Raw genomic sequence first — 12500 nt, 5'->3', positions numbered from 1 at the left:
TCTAATCCTTTGTTACCTAATCAATTAGTTACAGATTAGTAAACTGTATTCACAATAGTGTCAGGACATATCAATTTCATTAACATTTATTTCTTCCTACTTCAGAGAATGCATAAATTAATCAAAAAACTATAAGTATTCAAGGCTTTTAAATATCTTCGATATACTTCATCTCTTAGTGTTAACACCGCAATTTTTCAACATTATTGAAGCATTCATTATTTCTTGATGGAAACAAACTTAACAGTTTATAAGGTACAAGTTTTTTGTAGAACGTTTTGAAAACAGAAGAGAAGAATAGGGTCAAATTAAGTTTTGTTGAGAAATGTGGGAATTTTTTTTTTCACATTTAAAAAATGTAACATTTTTTCTTTAACTCATTTTTTTTCCAAATTTAAGTCTCCTGTTCCAAAAACAATTGTTTCCAAAGCACTATGGTCATCAGTTCAGATTTTCACCACTCCCCTGCAAAGTAGTAACAGATTCACAAAGGTCCTTACAAAATTATAGTTCCATTGCTAAATTATTTCTAGTACCACAGACTAGTTAATGCTGTTTGCCTTACATCAGGACCATACTTATTTATTCTTTCATTATAACAATAAATCCTCATTCTTTAGAATATCTCCTTAAGCAATTGAAGGCCACATGAAAGCGTTATGCACTGCTATGAAGTAACTGAGTATAACATAGTTACAGAAATACTAGTAAAGCAAACTCCCAGGTATTCAAAAATATTAAAATATTTTTCATTAATTAACAGTAATTGGAATAGCATTGAACCTAACATCCGTTGGGTTTGCATATGGCAGACTTGATTTATGAGTTTGTTGTCTCATAGTTTTTTGTTTTTATACAGAAAGATGAATGGCACTAGCTTATTTGGGATTTCCAATTTCTTTACAATTTGTTTGTTTAAACAAACAAATAAACAATGCCCCCAAAACCTCAGAAACACATACCTCTCCCCCTTAGATCAATATCTTGAGTTATAGTCTAGTGATTTTGGAGTGTCTCCAGTGGAGTGAAAGCATAGTGGTTTATCAGTTTCTTGAATATCACCACTATCACTTCAAATGAATTTGAATTAATTCTGATGCAAAATATTGCCAAAATTTTTTTTCTCTACAGTACTTATGAATATACATGACAGAAATGATTTCATATACATGTAGGGCTACAAATACATTTGCATTAATAGGAAGAAAGCAGTGCAGAAACACTGGGGTTTATTGTTTTAGGACAAAGAAGCAGCCACATACAGCCACAAATGTAGAAATGACAAAAGGACACTGCTATATAAGCCCATAACACTGGTATTTCCTCATAGATAACCATGGACAAATTACTTTCTCCTCATTTTTCTACAAGACTTTCCACAATATTATGACAAATACCTTGAGGTTACAGTAAACCACATTATAAAAAAATCAGATACCATCCATTATCTACTATGAACCAATGGTGCTATTATAAACAACTTTGAAAGTCTGCAAGAGAGTTACATCATGGACACTGTACATTAGGTACTCACATTTTATTGTATGGTTTTCTCTTTGCTGTATCAAAACAACACACTTTATTTTGACTGAATAAAACACATATGAAGTAGAATACAATTTGTAACTGTTACAGCGACTACATTTGTCCAGAATCCCATTACAGATGTGGCAAATTGGACCTCTTTTAAATTGATCCTTCATAGAACTTTTTCTTTTATGCTTCAGAACAATACAAAAAAAACATTTACATTACCTAGAGTTCTTCTTAAATTAAACCTTATTACCCAGGCATGAAAAAAGACATTAAGATGAATAAAGCTTAAAAGTTTAATAAAATGGAACATGTATCTCAAAGAGTGTTAATTCACTGCCATCCTTTAGTCCTTCCTATGGCAAAATTTAAGAAACATTCTATACTACAGTATTTGTGTCTCCATAGATTATAACACCACTGGAATATATTTCAATACTTTTCAATATAGAAATTTACACCAAGTCTTTTGTCAGAGTACTCTTGAAGAGTACCCATTTTTTATTTTTTAACCCTAGTCTGCTTTTTCTTTTTTTTTTTTTTTTTTTTTTTTTTAAGAGAATTGGACCAACACATGTACAAACATGCTAAAATATCTGATTTATTTCTACTTTTTAAAAGTTACCCTAGTTACTTTTTACGTAAATAATTTTTATCTAATCATTTTATTAATGTTTCAGATAAACACTCAAACACTAGAATGAGGCCAGGTATCACAACTTTTGCCACATACGTACTCATTAAGGATTTAATTCTGAAATAAATTTATTAATGAGAAGGAAATTAATGACATAACCATCTAAATAAAACATTCAGCTGAGTTACCTCTGGCAGTTTTTTTGTAGAGATATAGTAAGGCAGGCCAAATAGGGTATGAGGAACAACTTGCAGAAGTTATAAAAACTATTATTAATCCTTTTTCTAACAAATCAACAGCAAGAAACCTGATGGTCTGTTGACCACTGCACAATCAAGATGAAAAATGGAGGAAGCAAGAGAGCTCCTTGAATTTCCTCTATATTCACATAGGAGAAGCATGGAAATAATCCTGTGCTCATATATTATACATTGGCTACATCATAAGATCTGTCTCAAATTGAACATTGTCATGAAACAGACAGACAAGACGGGTAGTTAAAAAACCCTGGGACCAGATACCAGTCATCAAAGAATTCAGAAGGCCTAGAAGACAGCTAGCATAATAACAATTTTTAAAATGCTTCAAGAGGGGATCAAAGAAAAAAGAAAGACCTAATACCTGTAACAGGAAAACTTACATTCTTAATTACAAATAAGATAACACATGGACAAATATAATATATTGAAGAAGAATCAAAACAATTTTTGTGCAAGAAAACATAGGTCTTACAAATCTCTTTCAGTTTTCTGAATGAGTCAATAAATTGACTCTGCTTGGTCAGAGGTCAGGCAGGTGTTCAAAAGGCATTTAACAAAGGCCTTCCACAATGATTCTTACAGAAATGTAGCTGACTTGGAAAAAGAAAAGGCCCTCACATACTGGAATACCTAGTTATTAAATCAGGAAAAGATAAGGGAGAAGGGACAAGAAGAGAGGAATAAACGACCAGTTTCCATGCTGTAGGAAGATCGTATCTGTAGACGCCCAAAGGGAAACATTCTTGGCTTTTGCCACAGAAAAGAAAAATCAAAATTATTTAGGAAGCTGGGTAAATACAAACAGAAACAAAAATACCAGGGGATTAAAAGTAGTAAAGGCTTTCCATACTTAGTGACGAAAAGAGAAAATATATAAAGTAATGACAATCAAAACACAGTTCTGATTTTACTGATAGAGGTGCAGCTCTGAGTTTACTATTATCACCCAAAATGAGATCTTACACTTATAAAAGGATTTTTAAAAAATATTGTGCAATAGCAGTAAAAAAGTAAACAGAAGATTAAGAGTTATTAGGGAAAGCGTGTTAAGCATAACAGAAAATATAATTATTCCAGTCATACGTTAACATCTTCAATAGTGTATTTCTTTTAACTATTGGGTGGACACACCCCACACCCCAATTATATTCTTTTGGAACTGGAAATTCAGAGAAATATTAATAAGCAATTGATGGTAAGGAATTGCTGGTATATGATACTTGAGTCGGAGGGGAAAAAAAACCAAACTGAATTGCCATATAGGATCCTGGGGTAGATGGAGTGAAGGAAGAGGGAACTGAATTCATTTTCTATTTCAATATAATGAAATTGCAGGTGTAGATTTAAAGCAAACAGTGCAAATACTTCACCCAATGTACAGCTAAATTTATGATTTTTCATGACAGGACATAGCGAATGTTAAAAGTTTACATGTGTTCAAAAAATAATAGAAAAATTCACAGAAGAGATATTTCAGTAAGAAGTATTAGAGTTGAAAAACACCACTCTCATTCTGGAACATTCTAAGCCATAAATTGTGAACAAGCCATGACAGTGCTCTGGGAAAGTATTCTTCTGCTCCCCTTAGTAAGTCTTCCATACACATTCATTTTTGGTCATTGTCAGAATTGGGATACAGGGCTAGAGGAACTTTTGTTCTGATGTCATGCAAATACTCTTATGCTACTCTGCCAAAATAAAAAAGGTAACTGGCATTTAACTGCATTCAGTCTGCCACAAACTAGACCTTCTATTATTTTATGATTAGAATATATGCCTTAGTAAATTATCATATTAAGATATTTATGCTTTATGAAAGCTAAAGGACAATATTAAATACGTAGTCTTAAGTCAAATCAAAACCTTGTCCTAATTAAGAAAAAATACAATATAGAATAGCTGATTATACACACGTCAGCAAAACCTATACTTTTTCTGTTTTTTATCATTGCTATAAAATGTGTAATTCAAAATGTATATACAATCTTTCAAAATTTTATCACTACAATTTACAGGCCCATTCAAGAAGTTAGAAAATAGGAGATAAAATACTAAACTTAAATGAAAAATTTGAAGCATACTAATGGTCTTAATGTTATGCCACTAGTCACATGCAAATGGCAGATTCATTTTTAAATCTGGTCTTTGAACTTCAGCTTCTGCTTGTCAATAATTCTGAACTAATTATTTTTGAAACTGGAAACAATTTGGTGAGGAAAGTAAAAAGTGCTGAGTGTTGATCCATGACAGTTTGCAATCAGGTAATTTTTTTTCTTTGCTATTATTAAACATCAGCATAATTTGCTAGAGGAAACAAACACATCTGTAAAACTTTCTTTTTATTTGTTTTTAGCTCTACACTTTAGCGGGTTTTCTAAGAAATTAAAATGAGCATTTCACCAGAAAAGTAATTAGCAAAAAAATCATATAAAAAACCCTTGTATCCCAAGTGGTAATTCTGACAAAACATATTGTGTTTTAAAAAATCTGCTAAGGGAGCAAATTCTGCAGCCAGTACTGATTTACCATCACAATAACTAGCCCCAGAGGTTTGCACTGAAACAAAGATAATTCTCCATTGGATGAACAGTGCTAGGTGAAGTATCAAAGTGTTTAACAATGATACCATAATTATGTCTTCTCTCGAGTTTTGTTCTGATAAAGAGTAAAAAATATATTAAAAAGTCAATTCAAGAGATCTGTGACACAAAACCAGGAATGAAACACATGGCAATTAGTATAAGCCCTTACTATTAAAAACTTCTCTCACATCATCCAGGCAAATTATAAAATTCCTCCTCTGTACTGTGCTGCCTCCTCAAAACACCTCTGGCAGATCACAGCATCCAGGTAGTGGGCAGACAGATCACTATCTACTGCAATCACTGTTGACAAGGAAGCAATTTGCATCTCCTTTTGTATTTGGCTTTATTCACACCAGTAAATCAGTACAGCAGCAGGTACTGAGGCCCGTGCACAAACACAAGAGCCTAGGTTTTGCCTGCTCCTATGGCCCTTAATCCACGTGCAGTATGAAGCCATCCCAAAAACTGTCAGTGGTCCAGCTCTGTCCACTCCCTTAGGGCTTGGGCCATGAATATCTGAAGCAGAGCTTCCCACATAGTTTCCTTCAGAAGGAATTAAGTGTGCACAAAATCACTCTGAACTAAAGCAATACCAGTTCAAGGGGGGATGATGAGGGGATCTTCCTTAAAGCCTCATTACTTCTTTAAACCAAAATGTTACGGTCTGTTAATGCAGCTGCAGCATTTGTCACCTTATCTCATTCCATTTATTTTTCTCAACCACTTCTTAAATTTTATTTCACAACTGTACTTGTAAATACTGTTCTAGTCAATAATTTGTGATAAGTTTCTGTGGAGCTTAGAGTAATAAGGCTGCCTCTCATTAAAACTGTTCTATTGTGGTGAGTTAACCTTGGCTGGGTGCCAGGTGTCCACCAAGCCACTCTCACTCCACCAGCTCAGCAGGACGGGAGAAAAAATAAGATTAGAAGCCTCATGGGTCGAGCTAAAGGCAGTTTAATAAAGAAAAAACAAAAACCAAAGGCAGCATGTGGAAGCAAAGCAAAACAAAACCCAAACCCCCCCAAACCCCAACTCATAAACAGAGATGCATTCTTTACTTCCTACCAGCGGGCGATGTCCAGCCAGCTTCTGGGAAGTGGGGCCTCACTACACGTAGAAGTTGCTTCAGAAGACAAACACCTTCACAACAAATGCACCTCCCCCCGCCCAGTTCTCTTGGCTTTTATTGCTGAGCACAACATCATATGGTATGGAATATCCCTTTGATCAGTTTGGGTCAGTTGTCCTGGTTGTTTCCCATCCAAACCTCTTGCCCACCCCTAGTCTACTGGCCTTTGCGTGGGAGGTTGGAGAGAAAGCCTTGATGCTATGCAAGCACTGCTCAGCAAGAGCCAAAACATTGGTGCGTTATCAACACCATTCCAGCCACAAGTGCAAAGCACAGCACTGCATGGGCTGCTTTGAGGAAAGTTAACTCCATCCCAGCCAGACCTAATACATCTACATTCAAGTAAATAGTAAACAGTTGGAATAAATAAAATTGAATAAACTTTAAAATTATCTAAACATATCTGGGAAGAATAAAGTACAGTAAGAACAATCTTTTCAGCTGCCTGTAATGAATATTTTATATTATTTTTCTTAGCAAAAAGAGAAAAGCATTTAATACTTCATTTGCCAAAACTGTAACTGAGATGTCGCTTTCTTAAAAAAAAAAAAAGTAATATATGTGTTTTATATACCATATAAAATGTGTGTTACTAAGGTGTGATCTGATCCAACAGCTTCTCATCCAAAGGGTTTACACGCAAGTAGTGGTAATCCATTAAAACCCAGAAGGCACTAGAAACAAAGAGGTCTGATATATACAGCGATCTTTAAAAAACAGTCTGTTCCTAACTAAAGATGAAAAATAGCTGATAATGTTTTTCCCTGAATCATGAAGAAACAGCACCTTATGATGCTGAAAGTTTAAAAACTGTGGTATTTTTAGGTTTTTTTTCTTGAGAATCAAGTATGTAGCTATTATTTCCATGAATTTACAGTGTTTCTTTCCTTCAGTTAATCCACCCAATACTTCAATCACTTTGAAATCTTTGCCATACAATTGCATACCAAGACAGATCACAGTATATGTACTTTGGTACTTTGTTTGAAACAGTTGCTTAATCTATAGAGAAATGAAGAAAAAGATACTATCTTGATAATAAATCTGGAAGTGAGTACAAGCATGTTATAACATCTTCCTTAGAGATGTACAGAAAGAGAGAATTTTTGTTTTGAAATTTTTGTTAATTTGATTTTTCTAGAGATTAAAAAAGGAACAATTAAACTTTGTTTTCTTATTCAACTAAAAAAAATAGATTTAGGGAGCAGTAATTTAGTCTCACAGCCTTTACTGGTGTTTTTTAATTAAAGTTAGGAAGCACGTCATTCACATTACAACTATTCCCATATCAAAATTTTGCATTCACAAAAATTAAAGTTTACACACCGATTTTGTGAAATTACAAAGACTTTATAACTACAGCAGGGTAACTAGTTTCTGCCATATAAGAAAACCATCATCAAATATCTCATTTTGTAATTAGGAGGAAGAAATACCCCTTTCACATCTTTTGTCTAAGGAAAAGGAGAGAATGGATATTGTCCCTCTATTTTAAAAATACAAAGAAAACCAATCTCATTTAAGTTGCTATCGTAAAGATTAATTTTTGCCTATGAAACGTGAGGAACACACCCACCTCTAACAGTAGTGGGATGGCCTTGGCTGGATTCCAGATGCCCACCAAGCTGCTCTCTCACCCCCTTCTCCTCTACAGGATAGGGGAGAAAATAAGATGGAAGGGCTCATGGGTTGGGATAAATTACCCTCATGAGAAAAATAGACTTGACTTGGGGAAAATTAAATTTATTGCCAATTAAAAAAAGAGTAGGATGGTGAGAAACAAAGATGAAACTAAGAACATGTTCCTTCTCTCTCACCCTTCTTCCCAGTCTCAACTTCACTCCTTTACTTCCAATTCCTTTATCTCTTCCCTCTATGCACAGATGGCGAATGGTGGGTTATGGGTCAAGTTCATAACAGCTCCTCTCTGCTTCTCCTTCCTCCCCACACTGTTTCCCTGCTCCAGCAGGGCATCCCTCCCATGGGATACAGTCCTCCATGAACTGCTCCAGAATGGGTCCTTCCCACAGGCCACAGCTCTTCAAGAAGTGGTCCAGCATGAGTCCCCCACGGGCTGCAACTCCTGCCAGGAGCCTGCTCCTGCATGTGCTCTCCACATGCTGCACCTTCCTTCATGGCATGTCCACTTGCTCTGGTGTGGGGTCCTCCATGGGTTGCAGGGTGACAACTTGCTTCACCATGGTCTTCACAGGTTGCAGGGGAATTTCTGCTCTGGCTCGCCTTCCTTCTCTGGCCCTGCAGAGCAGTTTCTCTCACATTTTTTCCTCACTCCTCCCTATCACACACTGCTGCTCAGCATTTTTAGTGTATCTTAAGTGTGTTTTCACAGAGGTGCCACCAGCACCACTGATGGTCTCAGCTTTGGCTAGTGGTGGGCTCCTTTTGGAGCCAGTTGGAACCAGTTGTGTCTGGCATGGGGCAGCTCCTGATCTCTTCTCACAGAGACCACCCCTGCAGTCCCCCTGCTACCAAAACCTTGCCATGTAAACCCAATACAGACCATTTTTTAAGTTATTGCCTAAAAATTTGAGTGCTTCCTACTTCTGAAAAATCAAACAAAGTGTTGATGATTTTAAACCCATCTCGCTAGGTAATGTTAAGCTAAAAAGGTTTCATCTTAAAAATACATGTTGTCCATCATTCCACCTTTAAAATTTATGGAATTTTTTCCTAACAACATTATAACCTTATCATAATAAAGAAGGAAATTAAACTTTAAAAAAAAAAATTTAGTCTATGCATCCACAAGCTCCATAGTTTAATATTCCACTTAAATTCTGTACAACTCCACTACAAAGCATATTCAATGAATCAAATATTCAATAACCAGATCTTTACCATAATAATTAGAGATAATATAGAAGAACAGTTATTATTCCCTAAAATTAATTTAGAAGTTTCTTTCAAGGTCATACTCACAGATGAAATAGAAAATATCTTTCCATAAACAGCATGTTTTGGGTATTGATCTATACCATCAACAAGGGGTCTTTTCCTTCATTTTATCCGTTCCTAGATGAACCAGTTAGATCCACTTAATATTTGTTGCCATGCTATTTGTCAAATAATAAAGCTATTAATTTAAACAGTATTCTCTATTCCAAGAAGTAGAATCGATAAAATCGCATAGTAACAATGTCTGATCTCAATTGTTTCATCAATGCTGCTCATCTAATACAACAGAAGTTAACCTTTCAAAAACTGCATATGGAAACATTTTAAACCAACATACTGCCAGCTAAGAATAATATTAAGGACTCACATTTTGTGCAAAACATAATATTAACTTTTGTGTTCAGAACTTCAATCTTCACAATTTACCACCATAAGTGGCAAGAGATTGCACATATTTTATATTCTGTGAACGTATACCTATTAAAGAGCAAGATAACTAAGTGTCAACATAAAACCATTTAGACAAGGATGTAAGGACTTCAATTCTGTATTTTGATACCATGTTTAATCTTACTAAAACTGTTATTAAAGAAAAAATGTTGTCATTATTTATACCCTTTAAATGTATGAATCAGCCATACATCAATTAATAACACTATATATTTTTCTAAACTACAATGGATCTCCCAAATCATCTCACAAATACAGGTTTTGGAGAAGCTAGGGTGTTAGGCAACTGTGTTTTGCTCTGGAATTCATTCCATAACACATTACCCATATCCCTTTTGTCTACTCACTAAATAAAGCCCTAATCATTCAGATTAAGATGCAAAAGAACTTGAGAGCGCTGTGGTTTCAATCTTGTATATGATTCCCTTTGCTAACCTAAACATCTAACCAACACCCTTATTTTACAGAAATCATCCTTCTGTACTCTTCTAACCCTGCATATAACACGTTATTTTATTTGAACCCAAGCTACTATCCCAGAAAAAAAGGCTCCTGAATCAGAAGTCAAAGCCATTCTTTTCAGGGTTTTGATAGTACTAGATCAAATTAGATAGAGACAGTCTCAGAAATTAGAAAGGTTCAACAGTGACATTAGGATGTCTCTACATAGGAATAGACAGGTTCCATCTAAGATATAAATTGAATTAGGCTGGAATCCTTGAAAAAGCCACTCTTTCCTTCCTTAACCCCTGTTTTTCATTTAATGTCAGCAGCAAGGTTAAAAAATATGCCAACTAACTCTACAAACCACTATCTTCTCCACATGTGGCTGGCCAGGTCTCCAGTGCCATGACTGATTTGGAGGTGAACTCATTGCTAGAGTATTTTTTCTCATAAGGCTCTTTCTATCTTACTAACTTTTTGCTGCTATTAATAGAGTTCATTGTGGCATTAAGGATTCACCACAGTCCTTCTTTCCTCTAATACTGTTGACCTTTAATTTTACTCATGTTGTCAGTGGGTGTTTGGTTTCACAGAAGACTGTGGTGGTACCGTTTTCTCTGCCTGCAGCCACAGGCCAGGAGCCCTGGGCACCACGAGCAAGCAGGCTTTAGGATACTATGGCAAGCCCTGTCAAGGAGTCCTGGCTGGAAATGCTGCTGAAGACTACAAGACTGTTCAACCTTGGGGTGAGGCACCACAGGGCAAGGTTCCCAGCCCAGAATGGAGAAACTACTCCTGGCACAGCAGATGCCTCTGTTCACAGCTCTGAGGGAAAATGCTCCCATCAAGGCCATTCTGTCTTTCCCTAAAGCTGGGACAGGCAGAGGCAATATCCTTGCCTGTAAATGGCATGCTCCAATCAAGAAGTTCTGTTACCAAGTTGAAGAAAGGGGCCAACAGGTACCTTGTGAAATTCAGCAATGACAAAGACCTGCACCTGGGAAGGAAGAGTCCCTTGCAACAACAGAGGGGTGGTGGTTTTTCCGAACTAGCTGTTGCTTGGACTCTGGCTGGGCATCAGTCTGCTGGTGGTGTGTGATTGGTTTTGCATCACCTTCCCCCCCCTTCACTTATTAAACTGTCTTTATCTCAACCCATGAGTTTTTTCTCAATTTTGCCTTTCCAATTCTCTCCTCCATCCCACTGCTGGGGAGGTGAATGAGGACTGGGTGGGAGCTTACCTGCCAGCTGGGGTCAACCCATCACAAACATGTTGCCCAGAGAGGTTGTGCAGTCCTGAAGGTTTTTGAGACCCCACTGGACAAAGCCTTGAGCAACTTTGTCTGACCTCAGAGCTGACCTTGCTTTGAGCAGGAGGTTGGACTGAAGATCTCCTGAAGTCCATTCCACCCTGATTTGTTTTGTGATTCCATGATTTGCAGTTCTTGTAAATCAGAGATAGAAACAGCTGCAAACAAATCAGTTTTCACCCTAATCTTTGGATGATAACTGTTACCAATCCAACAGATGACAGATTACATAGTTTCAGCTGACACTAAAATACAATTTTTAATTTTCTCTTTTAAACTGGTAATTAATAGTTTTGAAGACAATCTTATCCTAAAATCATCAGCTAGGAAAAGGCAAACACTGCAGGGATGTTCACTTTTATGAGAAGGAAAGAGAGATGACTGAGCTCCATCTCAGCCTTTTGACTTTGTTAAAATTTGTGAAGTTGTGTCAGTTAGTGTTGTGATACTAACAGAGTTGATCACAGATGTCTAGTATTCTCTGCAAGCAACATTTTAAAAAACAAACAAACAACCCAGGACAGCCATATGACTAAAAGGTATTTGGAATACAGTAACATGCCTTAGCAGATGAGCATCTTTCTGGCCACGTCTCCAACCTCAAATTACTTGCACTACAAAAAAATCATGAAAATGCTGATACGATATGGTATGATACAATATGGTATGATACGATATGGTATGATAAAATAAATACTAGTAAAGGAAAATCCAGAACAGGTGTTTGTTATGCAAGATATTTTATAAAGGTAAGCTATATGGGTGGATTGTAACTTGCTGCTCCTGAGCCATCACAGAAATACAGAAAAATCGTATCATTACATTTAAAAGCAGACCTCAAGTACAGAACCTCTCTCAATCTTTCCCAAGAGAAATTACTTATTGTAACTATACCCTAAATCCAGTCCTAGTTACTCAGATTGCCATTATTCAAGAGTAAATGCATATAAATGACAGTAAATTATTTGTTATTTGAGCAAATAAGAACGTTAACTGTTTCATGTTTCCCAACTTGTAACATCAAGTATGTATATTTACTGATTGATTGGGTTGGTGGGTTTTTTGCTTTCTTTTGCACAGCCTTCAGAGTCTCAATGAAAGTGAAAGCCTTCTGGATTACCACTTAATTATTGGCATGGAAAACCATAAAATAAAGGAAATACCCACAGCTAAGAGTCTCTGAGTAATTTATCACATCGTTTTTAGCAGTACAATAAGGTTTAAAAGTGAACA

At 36.0% G+C, this 12500-nt stretch overlaps 1 protein-coding gene across 3 annotated transcripts in view; it reads right to left on the bottom strand.

Moving 5' to 3' along the window:
• CCDC102B (coiled-coil domain containing 102B) overlaps positions 1-12500 on the bottom strand; it is a 174737-nt gene that overhangs the window by 99764 nt on the left and 62473 nt on the right. The window lies entirely within an intron of this gene.

Source organism: Aquila chrysaetos, chromosome 4 (assembly GCF_900496995.4).
Source record: "Aquila chrysaetos chrysaetos chromosome 4, bAquChr1.4, whole genome shotgun sequence".
NCBI classification, from domain to species: Eukaryota; Metazoa; Chordata; class Aves; order Accipitriformes; family Accipitridae; genus Aquila; species Aquila chrysaetos.
The sequence above is the reverse complement of the archived record's forward strand: the minus strand, read 5'-3'. Positions and strand labels throughout refer to the sequence as shown.